This window comes from Talpa occidentalis, unplaced genomic scaffold, assembly GCF_014898055.3.
Source record: "Talpa occidentalis isolate TD23 unplaced genomic scaffold, MPIMG_talOcc4v2.1 talOcc4.14, whole genome shotgun sequence".
NCBI lineage: Eukaryota > Metazoa > Chordata > Mammalia > Eulipotyphla > Talpidae > Talpa > Talpa occidentalis.
Genome location: NW_023601433.1, coordinates 44,534,870 through 44,555,725, shown reverse-complemented (window position 1 = coordinate 44,555,725; position 20,856 = coordinate 44,534,870). Strand labels below are relative to the sequence as shown.

General features: G+C 40.8%; 1 protein-coding gene across 5 annotated transcripts in view; it reads right to left on the bottom strand.

Annotated features, from left to right (window-relative positions):
• SIPA1L2 (signal induced proliferation associated 1 like 2) overlaps positions 1–20,856 on the bottom strand; it is a 224,180-nt gene that overhangs the window by 167,908 nt on the left and 35,416 nt on the right. For 4 of the 5 annotated variants that reach the window (XM_037510417.2, XM_054694989.1, XM_054694991.1 and 1 more), the window contains exon 2: positions 7,118–7,165. The gene's annotated coding sequence lies outside the window, so the exon portion shown is untranslated. Of the gene's footprint in view, positions 1–6,280; positions 6,381–7,117; positions 7,166–20,856 lie in introns of all 5 variants that reach the window. The other variant, XM_037510414.2, reaches the window with a different exon arrangement.

The window sequence follows — 20,856 nt, the reverse complement described above, 5'->3', positions numbered from 1 at the left end:
GCGCGGGAATGGCGCCTTTTGAATCCCACTCCCCTGCCTGGGCGCCTGGTTCCTGCTCACTCCGGGAGGGCCTCCGCGCGTCTCCCCGCAAGCCTAGGTCGCAGGCGCGGGGACCTGGGCAGCTGCGATCCGATCCGGACCCGCGTTTGCTTTTCAACCGCACTGCTTTTCAGCGCGATCCGTGCCACTTTCCCGCGCAATCCCGATCCGCGTCTGTTTTTCCAGCGCGCCGCTTTCCACACAGGCTTACCGGGCGGCCGGGGCTGTGTGCTGGTGCTGGTCTCCTCCTGGGCGGGGCTCTCTTTAATGGCGCCCGGAGCGCACCTCCGCGGCGGATCCTGCGGGGGTTCTCCACAGCTCCCGTTCACGGGGTGTGGTGGCTGCAATAGTTCCTTTCCACTCACAGTCCCGCTTGCTGCGTCCTTTTTTCTTGTTGGCCGTTTTAGTTTGTTGTTTTCCTCCTCTCTGCCGGTCGGAGAGTGCCGCCTCTGTGGGCGGGGGAGGGGAGCAGGGTTCTGCGCTTCCCTCCCTTCTGGTCCTCTTTTATGGCCACTTTCTTCTTCGGGCAGTTTGCTGGCGTCACCCGTTTATCTTCCGTGTCCCGGTTCTCACTGGGACCTGCCGCTTTTCCTCCCTATTAACTTTTTTTAATGGGAGATCTTTCTCGCAGCGTCTCCTCGCCGCCATGTTGCTCCGCCCCTTAAATAGCAGTTTTAAATATCAGGCACTGGTATCTGTAAAAACTTCTCAAGTAACCAGGGCTGAGAACCACTGCCTAAACAACAAAGGTTTCTAGGAAAAGTTAAGTCCACAACTCAGGTGGAGAGGGAAGAACAAAAACCAGCAGGAAGAGGACATGCATCAGGGACTAAACCTGAAAAGGCCACCCAGAGGCCAAGAGGACTTCTCTTCTAGAAACCACTCCTGGACAGAATAATTGGTAGTTACCAAAACAGGTAAGATCATAAGAAAGTGAAAAATAAAAATCTAAGTTTTAATAATCCTTAATTCCCAATTAATTTAGCACTTATTGGGCCTCCCCTGGTGGCGCAGCAGTTGAGCGCCTGCCTGCGAGACTGCCCACAGCCTCTGCAGCACCGGTTCAATCCCTGGCCACCAGCAAGGGTCCCACATGGCACAACAGACCTCTTCTGCTGCGCCCACTGCTCCCCTCAGCAGTGTGTTTCGTCAGTCTGCCTGTTCTGCTCCCCACTCTGGCTCCGGTGAATCCTCTCACTCTCCCGCGCTTCTGACTGTACCCAGTGCTTGTATAAATAAATAAATAAATCTTAAAAAAAAAAAACCAATTAGCACTTACTTTTCCTTTTCTTGATATATTTATAAAAGAGGAATTTCACCATGAAAGATGATTAAGAGGACAGGACACAGTTGAGATGGGAACAGCAATACTTTCGTGTGTCTTGCAAACAGACTTCAGTTGATGTTTCAGATAAAGCCAAGAGGAAATAAAGAAGTTTGATCAACTGTAATCAGCTTTAACTCACTGAATTCTGATAAATCTTGTGATCAGTCATTACCTTCACTCTGCCAATATCAAAACTACGGCATACAAAAATACAAGTTACCCTAGGTTACATTAAGTTAACTATCTGACACCCTGAGTTTAAAATGAAGGTGCTTGGGCCTCCCCGGTGGCGCAGCGGTTGAGCACTGGGTTGCGAAGCTGCCCGCAGTCTCTGTGGCGCCGGTTCGATCCCGGCTGCTCCCCGGCCACCGGAGGAGGGTCCCACATGGCGCGCAGACCTCTCCTGCCACCCGCTGCTCCCCTCAGCAGTGTGCTTTTGGTCCTTCTGCCTGCTCTGCTCCCCGGTCTGGCTCTGGTGAATTCTCTCACCCTCCCGCGCTTCTGACTGTACCCAGTGCATGTATAAACTAAAAACAAACAAACAAACAAATAAATAAAACATGCCTCTATTAAATAAATAAATAAATAAATAAAATGAAGGTGCTTTTGTGTTCTTACCACTAAGTCATACTATTTCTATGATGCCCATTTTTCAGATGTTTTCCTGCAAATACATGGGAGCCAGCACAGGCTCTGAGCCAAGCGTTGGGCATTGGAATGTATTTCCTCAGGCACCCACACAAATCCCCTGAACATCTCTGTCCTCAAGTGTATCTGCAGGGCAGGGAAGGCAGGCACAGTGGATGTTCATGCTAATAGCTGTAGGATTTAGAAGAGAAGGTGCTCATAACTAGCAGTTATTATTATGATTACGTTAAGTAGAAGAGTTTCAAAGTCTGATCTTAAAAATGCATTCACATTTGTTATCAGGTAAAAAAATATAAAAGCTCAGCACACTTCACTCAACATGGAGATGCTCTGTTCCATTCTAAGTTAATAACCATATGAATGGAGACCTGCCTTGCCTGTATTTCTATGGTGCTTCAAGGTATAAAGAGGATCAGAGGCCATAAGACACTACAATCTCCTGGACCCCAGGAATGCATGAGATAGACTGAGTTTGGAGCAACTCTCACAAGGGAAGGTCCACACCAGCTTCCTTGATGCATCACTAATTACCAAGAAAAGTGCTTTGGTTGAGAAGGAACAGCTATTTTACTCAGAACCAAAATTCCATTGTTTCTCCTAGAATGCTTCCATTATGAAATCTTCAGTGATATTTCCTCCAAAGAGAAATGTTTAATAAAAACAAACAAACAAAGGAAAGAAAACCAACTCATGCTGAGATTTAACATACAAAATTACAATGTGTTTTGTAAAAAAGCCCAGCTGGCTTTCAGTTTCATGAACTGAGAAAGGTATTCACAGCATTTCAGCTGAGGACGTATATAGCTTTTCACTAAAGGAAGGGACATCTTTATTATTAATACTAAGCTGTAAATGTTTGCCAAATAATAACATTATAGAAGATGTGCAACATTTGATGCTGCAGTTTAAACATTTTATAATGAGGATTCCTAAACTTCTGACTTTCATATTAGTCATATTCACCTTTCAGAGTCACACAGAATTACCCCTAAAACTAAGAAGTCACTTAAGTTGATTTATCTGACCAGGAAAAGAGCCAACATTCATAAAACTGAGGCAAGCACGTTTTGAGAAGCTTGATACTGCAAGTGTGTCTTCGATAGTTCTTTTATTCAGCATTCATTTGAGTTATCAGAACATATAACAATTGTTTCATATTATTCTAGTACATATTCTTCAAGTTATGTCAGGATTCTATCTGGCTTTATGCTATATCAGTGGGCTGATCTTTATGGAAAATCAATATATGGGCATAGGAATGATATCAATATAAATGTGCACACTTTTTTAAAAAGTTCTCATATCTGCCTCTGAAAAATAAAATTACATTCTGAATTCTCTGTAAGATATGACTAAAGAGATGTCTTGGTCTTCCCCTTAAATCACCTGCCCTTCGGGCAATGGCAGGAGTGACATCTGATAGCCCATCTCTCCCTGGCTTCTTACTGATTATGTATGCGACCTTAAACAAATCACTTAACTTCTCTGACCATCAGTTTCCTTATTTTCCAAAGAGGGATAACAAAACTTCAAAATCCTGTTGAAGGATTAAATGAGATAGGTAAAGTACTAAATTATTATCTAGCCCATAGAAAACAGTAAGCAAATAAAGCTGTAATAATATACAATAATAATTATTAGGGGACCTCCCTAGTCGGACAGGGGTTAAAGACAGTGCTATCAAGCTATTGCCAGCCACTGCAGCACAAGTTCAATCCTCAGCCAGACAGGGGGCAATCCTGTGGATGGTGCAGCAGACCTCTCCTGTCTCGCCCGCTGCTCCCCTCAGCAGTGTACATCTGCCTGTTCTGCTCCCCACTCTCTGTGGTGAATCCTTTCAAACACACCCCCCTGCACCCCTGGCTTATACCCCAGTTCTTGTATGCATAAATAAATAAATCTTTAAAAAGTTAAAAAATAATAATTATTATTAGGAAGAAGAGGAAATGGCCTACAAGAATATATTGCAAATGAGACTGTCAAATTCTATCATAAAGTCCCTCTCATGTAATCAGATTGATTAAGCTTTCATTCTGGGAAACCTTGCTTGTAATGTAATGGACATAAAGGACACTGACATTTATTCAACTCCATAGAACCCAATGGTTAAGAATAGAAATTGGGAAAAGAGAAGGAAAAGAAAGAAATTTCTAGTTACCAACAAAAGGATACCTTTCCTTGTCAATTAGGAAAAATCATTCCAAGTATAGCTGAAATCCAACTACATGAATAAGTCTACAAGAAACAGAGTGCTGTATCAAATTAAGGATCAACTCCCTCCTTTGTGCAAGTGATGGGTTTGGGGCTGCAGAACACCAAGCTCACAGAGCTTGAGAAAACAGTACCAAGGGAGCAAGACCCCAAGTATATGAGGACAAAGGGGGGCTCATGGAATGGATTTTTCTCAGCCTGCCCTAAATTCTCAGTGACCTCACCAAATTCTCATATCCTATAGGATTATATATCCAGGTCCATCAAATTATCTCTTTCTTCCCAAACACCTTTTTCTGCTGTGTGTAAAGTTCACCAAAATGTACAGGTCAAAACATATTCATTCACCCATCCAACCATGTATAAGAGTGCCTATGACATGCATGCATCCCAGAGGGTAAGAGACCCACTGTCAATTCAGCTCCAAATTAATCCCCTGCTTTTTGATGATAACAATTTCACCTCTTATTGTACTGTCTTACATACTTTTTTCTTCCCCAATTGATTATAAACTCTTTTCATCATGTTGTTTTCCTTGGTATCTAACAGATTAACCCACTTACAGAAATTACCCAATAAACAGTTCCTGAATTAAAAAGCATTCCAAAATACATGGAACAGGAGAGCCCACAGTATCCTCCCATGAGTTCTTCAAATTTTAGTATCATCTGCTTAAGGTGGCTAATGCTTTCTAAATATGGCTAAGAGTGAGAATTGCAATTTTTTTAAACATCATTTGAAAAGGGTTTAAATTCCATGAATGCATGAAATAAAAAGCAAATTTAAAGAAGACCTGTCAGATCACCTAAATGTTTCTGTATAGGCTATGCAATTGCCAATGGCCAAAGCACAGACATTAAAGATAAAGCCCCATCACATTTCATGCCTTCCTGACATGGTAACCATTGCAATGAGGCACCTAGCTGTTGTCAGCAAGCAAATTACTTCCATCACAGTGGTGTTCCCCTTGCAGAGCTCTAGTAACTGTGATAACTCCTCAGAAACTTGAGCAGGACAATGAGAAACTTATCAATCTAAAAACAGTTTTAAGTAAATGGTGATAAATGATGACCCCTTTAAAGATTCATTAGAGTCCTAGAATTCTACTGGTCTTACAAAACTGCCCAAGAGGCAGAAGGATAGGCTCTAATAGAAATCAAGCACCCCCTGCTAATACCTAGTTTGATTCCAAATGGCAGACAGTTGAAGGTAAAGCTGTGAGCAGGGGGAAGAGGAACAAGATACTTGAGGTATCAAAACATCTTTCTGATAAAGAAAGGCCTAAGGAGTTAATTCTTAGCAGAAATCTGAATGTTGAAATATAAATTACTGTAACACTATGGTACCAGCTATATTGGTACCTAAATATCTTTATAAGGACAAAAATTTGGAGGTGAGTTCCAATTTTTCTTAGTAATCCCCTAATGACAATAATTTATTTCTCCCACAAAACAAGTCTTCTAATCCTATGATGAACAGCTTCTAAGCCTATACGATAGCTCATAGCATAATTAAGTTCTAACTTCATCAGTGGGAAAATGACAACATTCAATGATAAAATCACGTGTATATGATTATGCAAGTCAACAGTTAAAGCAGTATGTCTCATCTTAAATTCTGATGCCATTTCAAAATTTATAGATTTCAAACAATGTATTCTTTACATATATATTTACTTGAGAATAAAGATCCTTACCAAAAAAGAAAAGAACCAAGGCAAATGAATTTCATTTGTATTTTTAAACAGAAGCTCAGAAAAAAAGACTAACTGGTACAGAGTAGCTTATTTAACACAACACAGCTTCATTCTACCCTATGCTCTTTTTTTTTTTTTTTAAGTTTAAAGTATATAAAGTATATAACTGTAGGGTAAGGAAAAATGTCAGAGCTTTCCTTACAAAAGACCTAGAGAATACCTTTCCTTTCCCCAGGCCAAAATGTCAATTATCTCTCTATGGTTATTTTCACATCAGAGATTACTGAGGCTAAGATGCTTTCATTGGCACTTATGTCAAATCTTTTGAATCACATCTACGAGGGAGAAAGTCTTTTCACCTGTGTCTCCCTACAATTGTTTCCTTGATCCTCCTCTTCTCTCTCCTATAAGCAGGTTCACAATTTCACCATTCAACATGTGTATATTCTGTGTTTATATCTGTAATAAGAAAACACATGTGACAGGCATGTAGTCCAACCTGTAATGATACTTTCATCATGGTTGAAGTGCTTATCCACTTAAAAACATTTTCCAGTGCAGATGTCCAGGCACCAACACACACATATGTTGAAGGTTATGGAAATAAAAGACAACAAGACAACTAATGCAGGACCCGACTTTAGCTAGACAGGAGCCTGTATGAAGGGGAAACAGCGCTACGAAGTGCAGTGTGATTAGATGATGATACTGGAATACATATAATAGATTAGGTGTAAATAATGAATCAATAGCCAATGATCTGAAGTTGGCCACAGAAATATTGTTAACTGAGTAGCTCTAGTCTTAAGAAATGTAGATATTCTGTATGTAATGTATTCTTAAATGATGCTGAGAAATCTTTGTGTGTGTGTGTGTGCATGTGCATGTGCAAAGACTGACAGAAATAAGGCAATCCACTTTCCATAACCCATGGTCAAAGACTACGGGAGGGCTACTTCTCACACTTCTTCACAAATTTGTCTTATTTTCTGCTGTTACAGAAAATGCAGTTATTTGTGAACACACAAGTGAAGGAGCACCCAGATCTGCCTTTATTCTATATCTTAGGAAGGTGCTGAAGGTTCCACTCCTGGATCCAAACAGAGCCAGCTGGAACTTATCCAGGAAGCCCCATCCAGTCAGTGCTGTTTGGGATGAAGAAGGCTCTAGCGCTCTAGCCTTCCTGGCAGACTTACCTAGCACAGGCACAGCAGGCCCCCACTGGCACAGCCAGGAACAAGAACCTGGAAGAGAAGAATGATATCCAGTTCAGACTCACAGGAAAAATCTTGGTCAGCAGTTTTCAAAGTGTAATCTGAGGAACCCCAGTGGTTCCTTGCAGGAGTCCATCAGGTCAAAAACCATTTTCACAATAAAATACCACTAAGATATTATCTACCTTTTTCACTTTTCTTCTCTCACCAGTGGAGTCTTCCAGAGGTTGAGTAACATGTCATGGTACAAAAGCTAGGCGACTCTAGCTCTATTCTTTTAGGTAAGATATAAAGAGAGTGGCAAAAATGTATAACAATGCCATTCTTCTTATTAACTATATTGTTTGGGAAAACAGTGATTTTCATAAAACATGTTATTTAAAATAAAATGTAAAGAGCTTATTGAAATTTTAAATTAATTAGTATTTTAAAGACTGTTTTAATTCTAATGTCATAAGTATCAGTAGAGATAGACACATAATCAAAAGCTCCTTAGGATCCTGTATCATTTTCAGTATCAAGAGGGCAGGCCAATACCAAAATTTCCAAAGTGCTGCTCAAGTTGTCTATTTTGGTACTAGCTTCTGTTAAACAGTATCTGCTTTTAGTAACAGCAGTGATCAGTATGAGATCAGCACCGACTCTCACCAGGTTCTCCACTAAATACTTTATAAATGCTATTTCCAAACTCACCATCACCTTCAAAAAGAAATCAGCCTTGTCTGCCTCCAGACTGGAAGACTGGAGCTCTAAGGGACTGGGTTACTTGCCCAAAGTGAATCATCAAATCACACAGAGCAGGGCATGAACTCAAGTCAGGGAGGCTTCTGAGATGATGATCCTTTCACTACCTCATTTTCCAAAATAGCAATTATCACAATTTCTGCAAACTAACCTGGAGCAAAGCACACTAGGCCCAATCTCATTTAACATTGAATCGGCTCAAAATGCAGCACCATGCCATGTACAGCTCAAAATGACAGCAACCTGGTTTCTCTAAATCCTGGCAAAGTCCTACACTCTACTTCCTACAAAAGACAGACCCCAATAAGTAGGGTTTATACCAGCTGTCCCCTATAGCATTAATAATGCCCTACCAGATAGAAAGGTGATAAATTATGGGGTCAGCTACCAAGAAGGCTATGAATGACCTTGGCTTAGAAAACCTACCTTTTTCAGTCAGTCTCAATTTTTAAGAAGCACTGAAATAGTTGATGAAGAGATACTATTACTTGTCGCTCAACTGTAGCTGAATTTAAAATTACATAAAGGGTAGAGAAGGGAAAAGAAATTCTAACTGACAAAATTTGCACAGCCATGATAGTCAATTCTGACCTTAAAAACCTAGAGCATGGTATGATCAGTTTCTCAAAAAATATCAAGCATAGAAATACCATATAATCCAGCAATTCCACTTTGGGCCTATATAAAAAAAAAAACCCTCAAAATCAGGTTTGACCAAATATTTGAACACCCATGTTCATGGCAGCATTATTTGTAATAGCTCAAAGGTAGAAAAAAGACAAGTGTTCACCAAGAGATGAATGGATAAAGTGTAGTACATCAATACAGTGAAATATTATTTAGCCTAACAAAGGAAGGAAATTCAGGGCCTCCCCGGTGATGCAGCAGGTTGAACACAGCACTATGAAGCTATCCGCAGCCTCTGCAGTGCAGTTTCGATTCCTGGCCAGCCTGGGAGATACCCACATGGCGCAGCAGACCTCTCCTGCCTTGCCCACTGCTCCCCTCTGCAGTGTCTTTGGTCCATCTGCCTGTTCTGCTCCCCACTCTGTCTCTGGTGAATCCTCTCACCCTCCCGCACCTCTGGCCTGTACCCCAGCTCTTGTATAAATAAAATCTTTTTTTTAAAAAAAGGGAAGGAAATTCAGATACAAGCTAATACATGGATGAACTTTTAAGACATTATGCTTAGTGAAATAAGCCAGTCACCAAGGGCAGTACTGTACAATTCCACTCATATGAAGCTCCCAGAATCCTCAGAATTATAGAGATAGCGTGTTGAATGGTGATTACTAGGAGCTAGAATTGGGGGGGTGCTGTAAATGGAAGTTATTGTTGAATTAGCGCTAGAGATGGATGGTGGTGATGATGTACAACCTTGTGACTATATTTGATATCACTGAACTATATGCTTTAAAATGGCAAAAATGGGGCCTCCCCGGTGGCGCAGCGGTTGAACGCTGGGTTGCGAAGCTGCCCGCAGCCTCTGCAGTGCCGGTTCGATCCCTGGCTGCTCCCCGGCCACCGGAGGAGGGTCCCACATGGCGCGCAGACCTCTCCTGCCGCCCGCTGCTCCCCTCAGCAGTGTACTTCGGTCCTTCTGCCTGCTCTGCTCCCCGCTCTGGCTCTGGTGAATTCTCTCACCCTCCCGCGCTTCTGACTGTATCCAGTGCTTATATAAATAAATAAATCAACAAACAAACAAATAAATAAATAAATCATTTAAAAAAAAAATGGCAGAAATGAATGTTACATCTAGTCATTCCTCAGTATCCATGCAAGATTAATTTCAACATCCTTGAAGATACTAAAATCCAAGGATCCTCAAGTGCCTTACATAAAATTGCACTTTACTTATGCACATCATCCTGTTTACTTTAAATCATCTCTAGATTACTTATAACACTTAACACAGTGTAAATGTTTTGTAAATAGCTGTTATGTTGTTATTATTTGGGGAATGGGAAATGTTCAGTACTGAGAAACCATTGTAGAGCTAACTGCATAGCACATATTTTCAGTCCACAAGTGATTGAATGTGAAGATGCTTAACCCACGGATATACAGAATTGACTGTATATTTTACCAAAGGTTTAAAGAAAGCATATAAAAAGCTTTCCCAACATTAAGCAATTAGAAAAGAATATGTGCCAATACAAGGACATCTTACATCATGGTTTCAATCTTCGCCAGTTTATTAAATCCAGCCAAGCATTCATCTACTCAGTCAATGTTCATGGACCACCTCCTAGTTTATCAGGTACTCTGCTAGGAACTGACAGCTCAAAAGAGGAAGGAGATTTGGATCGTGTGCACCAGGAGACCCCATCATAGTACCAGTTATACCAAAAGGCAACTTGGAGACAACTACATCAGAGGAACTTCCACACTATAAATGACAAATTCTCTTGTAAACAAAGCATGAACTTGTACAATGGGGAAAAAAAAAAAAAAACAATAAAGTCAAGTCCTCTAAAATATCAATATTTCTCAAAATTGAGGAACCTGTTATTTTTTTTCCTAGAGAGACTGTTCCCTAAGCCCTCACCTTTATGAAATTAAGTCTTTAAAAGTCCTACTGGTCAAACAGTCTGTATCTTGTGACTAAATAATTTGTGGTTAATTTTTCTTCTTCAGCAGAGAAACGTTAAATGATGTTGTAATGCCTCTCACACAATGAACACAACTCTGTAAAAGGCACTTTTCCTTCCTTTGATACAGCAAACATCCTGTAAACAATTAATGCCCACTCTTTCAACTGACTGCTTTTGTTTACTGACAGGAAAGGAAGCCACAAATTCTCCAAGTGGCAAGAGGGACTCCAGAATTTTGCTTCATTTCCTACCAAGCAGGTGGTTTATATGAGGCAAGTGGCTATTGTCTTTTGCTTGGTTTTGGCTTTAGGGGGAAAAGTGAGTGAGCCTCATCAGAGGGAGGTCTTCTGGAGCAGGGGTATGAGGGGCTGTGGGCTGCTGTGCAGAGGTGGGAGAAGGTAAGGTGCCCCCCGTCCTCTGGGCTATTGCTGAGAGTGGGTGTCACTCTCTCAGCAATGCCAGAAAGACAGATTTGCAGGCAGACAGAGGCCTGGCCGTTTATTCTTACCAGCAGGTTCATCAGCTGTTTTCCCAGTGAAACAGGATTCTGAGAGAATGAGGGCAAATATTTTCTTTCCACTGAGGAGAATAAAAATATTCCATCTAGTCCCAAACCACTGTTTCTCCACTGACTGATTAGGATGGGCTTGGGAGTAGTCAGGAAAAGCCAACACCTGAGAAAAGTTCATTTTGGCTTTTTATTTTAAAAATAAAAATTTCTTTCAAAATAATGAGATCTCTCTGAGGGGCAAAAGTGTGGGGATTGTAGTCTGTGCATCTGTGAACTGCAACACGAGCATGGGCTACCTGCCTCTCCCCCCATTCTGGGGAGCCAGGTAGCCACAGGTCCTTCACCAAATCTTGAACCAAGTGCACATGCATAGTATGCATTATCCTTAGACCTCAGGGTGCACAGCTGAGGTCTAACCCAGACTTCACCTATTTTGCTACAGGGCAGGGAGAGGGGCACCCCAGAACCCCCAAACCTGTCTATACTAAATAGGTTCTGTCATCCACCGCATCAAGACAAAACAAATGGAAAGGAACTTTAATGCAATTAGTGTGCAACAAAGAAAAGACAAAGAATATGGTTTGCAAATCACGCACCTGAAGTTACCATCCCCTCGTGGGTAAATGCCCAAACAGTATTGGCCCAAAACTGGGCCACTGAGGCCTAAAAGTGTGCTGAAAGTCTAAAGCACCTTCTGGTGGGGACCCACAGAAAAGGGTCAGAAACAGTCAAACAAGTCTGGAAGGAAAAGAGCAAAATCAAAATCAAGATCAACACTGCCACTCTTAACCTCCCCATGGGTCTCTCACCCACATCAGTTTCAACGAGCCCAGGACCAAGAAGCAAGTGCTTCTTCACGTGTCTCTCTGCGCTATGTGCCTCTTCCAGGGCTCCTTCTGGCTCTCCATCCTGCTTCCTTCTCCAGTCCCCTCTGTAGCTTTTTCTCATCCCTGCTCAGTTCCACCCCAGGAACCTGGACTCTCTCCCTTTTGGGGGGAACCATCCTGTTACAATTCCCCCCAAAAAGGGGGGAACCATCCTGTTACAATTCCAATAGCACAGTACACACCTCAGGAGACAGCCTCAGGAAGCAATGAGCAGATATGCCACCCACACTACACTGAAACAGTCAATCCTGTTGAGTGACAGATCACAGAATCCTGTAGACCAATATTAGATGATGCCATTTGCCCCAGGAAATGCATTTTGCAAAACACTGCATTTGTCAGTGGCCGACATTCAACACCACTGGCCACTGACCACTGGTGGTGATCAGGCCTCACCATCTCACACAGTTGCACACACTCACACACAATCACGGAGCAAAAGTCTATTGAAAGGGCTACTTTCACAAGGGTGTCTAAATCCCTGACACATCAGCACAACTCTAAAAAGTGTCACAAGCCTCAAGCAATGACCAACCACCCGAGTGTCTGTTGACATTATGAGTCAGGTCAGGGCAATGTAAAACCATGAATACAGCTAGTACTACAGCATCACTGGACACGTTTTCTTTTGCAATTTCAGCTGGGCATAAAGCATGACTGGCATCCAGGCCACTGCACATATCATTTTTGACTGAGAAAAACATATGACATCAGATCTACTCAGATATACTCTGAAACTTTTAAGTGCTCAATACACCACTGTCTATTACAGGCACCATGTGGTACAGCAGATCTCTAGAATTATTCATCTTAGTAACTGGAACTTTATATCCACGGAAGAGAAAGCTCCCCATTCCCCCCAATTCCCCATATCAAGATCTTCCCATCACCCAAAATACCCAGCATCCTTCACAGTTTCAGTCAAGGGCTTTCACCACAAATATTTTCAGGCAGAAAGTTTAAAAAAAACTTCCCAGACAGTGCCTCTGGCTCTTGCTCTCTCTTACTCCCAGAGATGATTATTTGCACCTCAAGCTGTAACATTTTTCAGTCAGACTCATATGTAATTAATTTATAAATGAATTCAACTGCAAGTTCTTTTTTTTTTGTTTTATTATTATTTTTTTTTAATATTAAATTTTATTTTTATATTCCCCCATACAATTGCAAACGCCCCATTCTGACCCCAATCCTTCCCCTCCCGCCCCCCACCCCCCAAAAAGTGTCTCTGGTTCATAGTTTTTTGTTGATTTTGATTTTCACTTTCTTATATTCATTTTCCTGGTCCCTTATTTAAGTTTTCTAGATTCCTGCTATGAGTGAGACCATCCGGTATTTTTCTTTTTCTTTTTGGCTTATTTCGCTGAGCATGATCCCTTCCAGCGCCATCCATGTTGCTGCAAATTGCATGTGTTTATCTTTTTTGAATGCTGAGTAATATTCCATGGTATATATGTACCACATCTTCTTGATCCAGTCATCTATTTTTGGGCATTTGGGTTGTTTCCAAAGCTTAGCTATTGTAAACAGTGCTGCTGTAAACATAGGGGTGCAGGTGCTCTTTGGAATTGATGTTTCTGTGTCCTTTGGGTAAATACCTAGGAGTGGAATTGCTGGATCATATGGAAGCTCTATGTTTAGTAGGTCCAGAAATCTCCACACAGCTCTCCATAGTGGTTGGACCAGTTTGCACTCCCACCAACAGTGCAGAAGAGTTCCTTTTTCTCCACACCCTCGCCAACATTTGTTGTTGCTAGTTTTTTTAATATGTGCCATTCTCACTGGTGTGAGATGGTATCTCATGGTAGTTTTGATTTGCATTTCCCTGATTACAAGTGATGTTGAACATTTTTTCATATGCCTGTTGGCCATTTGCATTTCCTCTTCAGAGAAGTTTCTTTTTAGCTCTTCTGCCCATTTTTTGACTGGATTATTTTCTTTGTTGTTGCTGAGTCTCATCAGCTCTTTGCAGATTTTTGTGATCAGTCCTTTATCATTAGTGTTGGGTGCAAAAATGTTCTCCCAGTTGGTGGGGTTTCTCTTTGTTTTTGTTATTGTCTCTTTTGCTGTGCAGAAGCTCTTTAATTTGATGTAGTCCCAGCTGTTTATCTTTGTCTTCGAACTGCAAGTTCTTAATGAGCCTTAGGCATATGGGTAATCAATACATGGTGCAAAGAATCATCATGACCAGACAAGCTTCCTGTATTCCAAACATTTGTTGATGATTATGACATGATTAATTCGAAGGCTTTATCCCTTTTCCATAAATTTATTACATCAATTTTCCTCTGAAATTTTAAGAGTAAATAACTAAATTACAGTGACTATAGGGGTGGCATTGATGTGGTGCAGGAAATACCCTGTGCTCTGTCACTATTTCCCACAAATAAGATAAATAAGGAAGATTTATCTTATTTAAAAAAAATAAGATAAATAAGAAGATTCTTGGGAACCAATACATCCCTGCAAATTAAAGCTAAAAAGTTTTAATGACTCCACAGTGAACACAGTCTGAGGTGTCAGCCAAGGAAACTGAGTCACTAGCAATCTCTCCAAGCTCTCTGTCGGCTCACTGTCCCATCACTCTTGCTCACACCCAAATGGTGGTTTTAAGACTTGTTTAGGGGCCTCCCTGGTGGCACAGCGGTTGAGGGCTGGGCTGCGAAGCTGCCCGCAGCCTGTGCAGCGTCAGTTAGATTCCCGGCTGCCCGTGAGGGTCCCACATGGCGCGCAGACCTCTCCTGCCATGCCTGCTGCTCCCCTCAGTAGTGTACTTCATCAGTCTGCCTGTTCTGTTCCCCTCTTTGGCTCTGGTGTATTCCCTTACCCTCCCGCGCTTCTGACTATACCCAGTGCTTGTATAAATAAATAAATCTTAAAAAAAAAAAAAAAGACTTGCTTAGGTAGTGGGTGAAATAGCAAAAAGTCATGATATTGTTTTGGTGAACACTCCTCTTATCTACCCACTATGTAATACATTATGAATAGCAATTCAAATTTAATGTGGGTGCCAGGGACAGTATACCCATAAGGTATACATGATGATTTTATTGCATCATTACAAGCACACCTATGTAGGAATAAAGCAACCGGATGTTGAACTTGAGTATAGCTGATACATGCTCTTCCATCCTCATTGGCTAGTTTACGTATCACTTGCATGTAGACACACAAAATATTACAAATGAGTAAATATCATTCCTTAACATGATGGTTTACATGCATTATCTTAAAAGAGTTAAATACTTCTCCTATCTTAGCAGCACCTCAGCCCAAATGAAGCAGATTGGCTGTCCTATGGTATCCCACATTTCCTGCATAGGTTCAACAAAATTCTAACATGTTAGGAGGCCAGTTTAAGACTGGGGGAGGGTCCTCTGTTCTAAACCTGGGAAGGTATTCATCATTTCAATGAAGAAAGGAAAGAATAAAACATGTCTATGAAATTTCAGTAAATTCTCTATTTTAAGAATTGGCACTAAAGCAACCATAACGACAGACTCAAAATGGAGTCACTATGCTAAGCCCCACCTCACTAAATCGAGACTTGATTTTTTTCCTCCTAGAAATGGACTCTTAGTCAATCAGGAATCACCTGAGGAGCACCACTAGTGATTTAGTCTTCCTGATAGGTTCCAGCCACTCCTAAAGGAAAAGTAAGCTTGCCAGAACCAACCCAATGTTTTGCCTGCTCTAACTTCCTTGTTCCTGTTCCCTTCTGCCTGTCAAAGTCTTCCATTTTGTAAAGCTCCTCAAAACTCATTTCTGGGCCTCTCCGGTGGCACAGCGGTTAAACACTAGGCTGTGAAGCTGCCCGCAGTGGCTGCAGTGCTGGTTCGATCCCCAGCCCCTGGCGAGGGTCCCACATGGCGCACAGACCTCTCCTGCCACCCGCTGCTCCCCTCAGCAGTGTATTTTGTCAGTCTGCTTGTTCTGCTCCCCACTCTGGCTCTGGTGAATTCTCTCACCCTCCCGCACTTCTGACTGTACCCAGTGCTTGTATAAATAAATAAATAAATCTTAAAAAAAAAAAAAAAAACTATTTCTATCTGCTAAATTGAATGCTGCCCAACTCAAGACTCATTAGATAAAGCCAATAAGATCTTTAAAATTTACTCAGCTGAAATTTATTTTCTAACAAAACTTTTAAAGTCTAAATTTCAAACAAGAAACTATAGGTCTCTACAAAAGATAAAAATGCCCCAACTGGTAACTTTGCCAACTGTTTCCTGGCCCTGTGAAGGACAAGATCCATTATCCATTGTTGTAAATTTGTCTATCATAGACTTGACCACAACTAGAACAGAAAAAATAAAAATGAGAGTGCAGGTTTAATATAATAATTATGATGCCGTGTTTTGGGGTTGCGAAGGGGAAGAAAAAAAGTATTGCAGATAATATGTATCAAATATTTACCAAATAATAAGGGTACATTTCATTGAAGCCCTCATTACTTCCCACTGTTCAGATTTTAAATAGTCATGCATATACTCAACTAAAATGTAGATCTTTATTTTACATACATAAGAGTAGAAAATGCAAAGCTAATTTCTGTAACTGAACACAATCTGGGGGGCAAATGAAACCATTTGAAATGTAGTGAAAGAATAATCTTTATCATCAACTTAGGTTATACACTGTATTCAATAAAAATAACTATAAACTTTTCTGTACCAATATATTAGACCTTTAGAGGACAGTTTTATAAATATAGTCAGTAAAGTATTCTTTGTTAGAGGCCAATGCTTATTTTCTTGCTCCACCATGTCCCACCCCAGTAAAGGAAGATATTTTACAACTTGTAACATGGAAGTTAAAAGGATTCATCAGGTCACCATAAAACAATATGGCCCTCATTATACAAGCACAGGTGATTGTATTATTATACAAGCACAGGTCCTTATAATACAAGCACAAGTTTCTGTTTGAGTAAAGTGGGTGGAAGAATGAGGCGGGCCAAAGATTAAGCATTTTGCATAAATGGAAATTCATTAACACATCGTCATCTCCTCTAGCTATCCGGACCTGTCTCTTCCTCTCCTTCCTACCTTCCTTTCTCTCACCTCTGAGATGTCTTCCCACTTGAAAGAAAAAGGCAAAAGCTGGAGTCCTGCAGTTGTATGCACGCATGAGAATAAAGAAGCACAGCAGTGAAACAATACAAAGAGAACAGAAAAGAAAGTCCTAGACGCCTCATTCTCCAATAACAAGTTTGCCTTAATCTTTATAATCTAACAAGGAAAAGCAAAGTGAAAAGGATGTTAAGAGTGCTGATACTGAACATGCAGATGACTATCAGCCGCCTGCTGTGGCTATGTGAGACACCAACCCATGGTGGTCTAGTGGCTGGGACTCAGCACTGCCACCGCAGCCTGGGATCCATTCCTGGCTGGGAAACTGGGCCTGAAAACCTGCAATTTTGGTATCAACTGGGTTTATAGAAACTGTGAAAAGCAAAAATGCAGGTTTGGGGATAATGTAGCTACTGACTCCCAAACAACTCACAGTACTTGGTGAATTGAATGAAATATTTCACCAGCTTAAAGTGGCAAAAATGTAGTGAGTGAGACTGGAAAAGGTGGTACCTCAAATCTATAAAAATAACAATAGTCATAAAAAGAAAACAATGCAGGGAATAGGGTTAGAATAATATTTCAGAACAAAAGGTCAACATGCAAAGAAGATAATATTTACATAGCTTGGTTTCAATAGCAAATGCAGAAAAAACCCTCAGTTGCTCCTCAAGGCCTGGCTTGTTTGCTCTGGACACTGATGGGGCTGGGACACTGGGTGTTCCCTACAGTTCTGCACACACTGTCCTTTTGACATTTCCTCAATGATCATGTGGGTCTTGCTTGATTACAGTGAAGTCAATTAAAAAGACAATCACAAAATAGAATGTCTAGGTTTCTCTTATCCATCTCTTAAGAAAAAGATATCCAATAATGCATTAATATTCGATTAGACATATTCATTTTCTCTAGACAAGTCCCTCATCTCCACAGTATCTTCATGGCTGGGGATTCCTAATGGAGAGACAGTTAAAGGATACTTGGCTCATCTCAGTAAGCTCTCAAAGACTCATGCCAGAGTAAACTAAGTCCCCAGGGGGGTCCTTGATACCATCACCCGAAATCAGAAAACTCAAGTGAAAAATAAAGTGGGGCAAAAATACCAAATTATGAGTAACCAACTACCCTGACTGGCTTAAATTTATCAAAGAAACAAGCAAAACAAAGCAAAGACAGCAGTTCCAACAGATAAAAGCATAAATTAGTCTTAATTATCAGCAAGATGAATTTCTTTTAAAGAAGAACAAAGAAAAGCACTGATAGAAATGACAAGGTATTCTTCTAGGCACGAAAACCTTTCTCTTCTGGGATTACCCAAGAAGAACACACTTTTGGTGCTTCATATAGAGAAAATGAAATAAACTGCCTGTAACTGCCTACTCACCATGCAAAACCATGAGGAAACAGGAGTGAATGACACTTTGTCAGGAAAAGCAGGCTCCAGTTCAAAACCAATCCTTTACAGTGGACTCATTCCCAGTTAGGGAAACCACTGCTCAGCTTTTTAGGATAAAATAAGCAACAGTTGCAATTGCAGCTGAAGAGCTTTTACATAGCTGGGTTCAGGGACCTCAGTGGAACAGGGGACAGACCTACCAGGCCTAAGTAACCAAGGTGATTACAATCAGGATAGCTTGGGAGGAGAGGGGCTGTGCAGGTCTGTGTTCCAATCATTTTATTACTTTTATAATACAAGAAAAAAATTACCTTCATAAATGGGATTTTAAAACACCCACTCAAATTTATAAACCCATTACTCTCAATATAATTATTCAAACTACAACATATATTTCCTGAGTAAAGTATCAGGCACTGATACTGAGACATTCAGAATGTATGAGCTGACATCCCCAAAGATGGTTGTGCACTCCAGTGCCTCTCTTACACCGCCTACCCGCCCCCACCCTATCTATGATCGGTTTCTGTAATACTCAGTACAAACCCAGTCTAGCTTCTGCTTCACTTAGCACCTTTCCCATCTGGCTCAGAGCAACAATTCTCACAGTGAGAAACAAGAACCTCCTACAATTCCCCAGGCTCTTCAACTGTAAGGTCAAACTACTTTCAAAATAATTCTAAGTCATTATCTGGCTGTTTTATTGCAGAGATGGTATGAAAGTAACAATATGTAAAACTATCAGCACAATGGAGCAGAGCTAAGCCAAGCATAGCATCTAAAACCTGGTACCACACCACTCAGTTATAACTGATGAGTGAAGAATGAATGGATGGAAAAATGGTCTCAATGTTTTTGATGAACAAGTCAAAATAATTCATTTTATTAAAGCTCTGTTCTTAAACACGCACTTTTTCATATTCTGTGGGATGAGTGTTGTTAGGGTGATGGTGTTGCAAGGAAAAGCACCTGTGACATGGAACCCTGAGGTGAACAAGACAAATGATTCATGAGACATCCGGTGGGAGTGCAAACTAGTCCAACCACTATGGAAAGCTGTGTGGAGATTCCTCAATCTACTAAAGATGGAGCTTCCATATGATCCAGCAATTCCACTCCTAGGTATTTACCCAAAGGACACAGAAACATTAATTCCAAATAGCACCTGCACCCCTATGTTTATAGCAGCACAATTTACAAAAGCTTTGGAAACAACCCAAATGCCCAAAAATAGATGACTGGATCAAGAAGATGTGGTTCATATACACAATGGAATATTACTCAGCATTCAAAAAAGATAAACACATGCAATTTGCAGCAACATGGACGGCGCTGGAAGGGATCATGCTCAGAGAAATAAGCCAGAAAGAAAAAGAACAATGCCAGATGGTCTCACTCATAACAGGAATCTAGAAAACCTAAATATGGACCAGGAAAAAGAATAACTATAAGAAAGAAAAAAAAAACAACAACAAACAACTGTGAACCAGAGACACTCTTTGTGGTGGGGGGAAGGAGGGATTGGGGTCAAAATCCGGGTTGCAATTGTATGGGGAATATAAAAATTTTAAAAAAAGTCAATAAAAAAAAAGAAAGAAAAAAAAAAAAGAAAGAAAAGCCAAGAAAGTTGTCCCTAATCATGAAAAAAAATTAAAAAAAATAAAAATGAGATATACAGGGCCTCCCTGGTGGTGCAGGGATTGAAGACAGAGCTGCCAAGCTATCGCCAGCCACAGCAGCATGACTTCGATCCCCGGACAGAACTCTAACGCACATGGCACAGCAGACCTCTCCTGTCTGGCCAACTGCTCTCCTCAGCAGTGTATTTCAGTCAATGTGCCTCTTCTGCTTCCCACCGTCTCTGGTGAATCCTCTCACTCCCCGCACTTCTGGCTTACACTCAGTTCTTGTATGCATAAATAAATAAATCTTTAAAAAATGAGATATATGAACTATGGTTATGCAGACATGGCTACCTGGTAGCTGTTTTATAGAAAAGGAATGAAATGGACCCACTTTCAAGGAAAAATAAAATACTAAACAAGGTTTTATGCAAAACCTAGACTTTCTGAAAGCTTATATAGCCATATCCACTGTGAAGCCGACAACATCTCTACAGACTTTCCTAATTGATAATTATTATTGTTTTTGATAATGCAAAATGAAACATATCAACATGTGGGAAATTTTACAAATGAACAATCCCAATATTAAAACTATACACAGAAAGGACATTTAGACGTTCATAGATGGAGTTTCAAATTCTACATCTCAAGAATGTAGAATTCTTGTAGAACATAGAATGTAGATTCTTAAAGAATCCACTGCTTGTTTATTGCAGCACCAGAGAAGATTCACAATTATCAAAATAGAAATTCAAGTCTCCGTCCCCCCAACTTCCCCAACTGCACAGCTTTGCGAGGCTGGATCTTCTCCATCCACATAGCAAAAGTGACATCACATCAGAATGAAGACATATGACAGATGAGAACCTCGCTATCTTCCACTAAGTCAGGT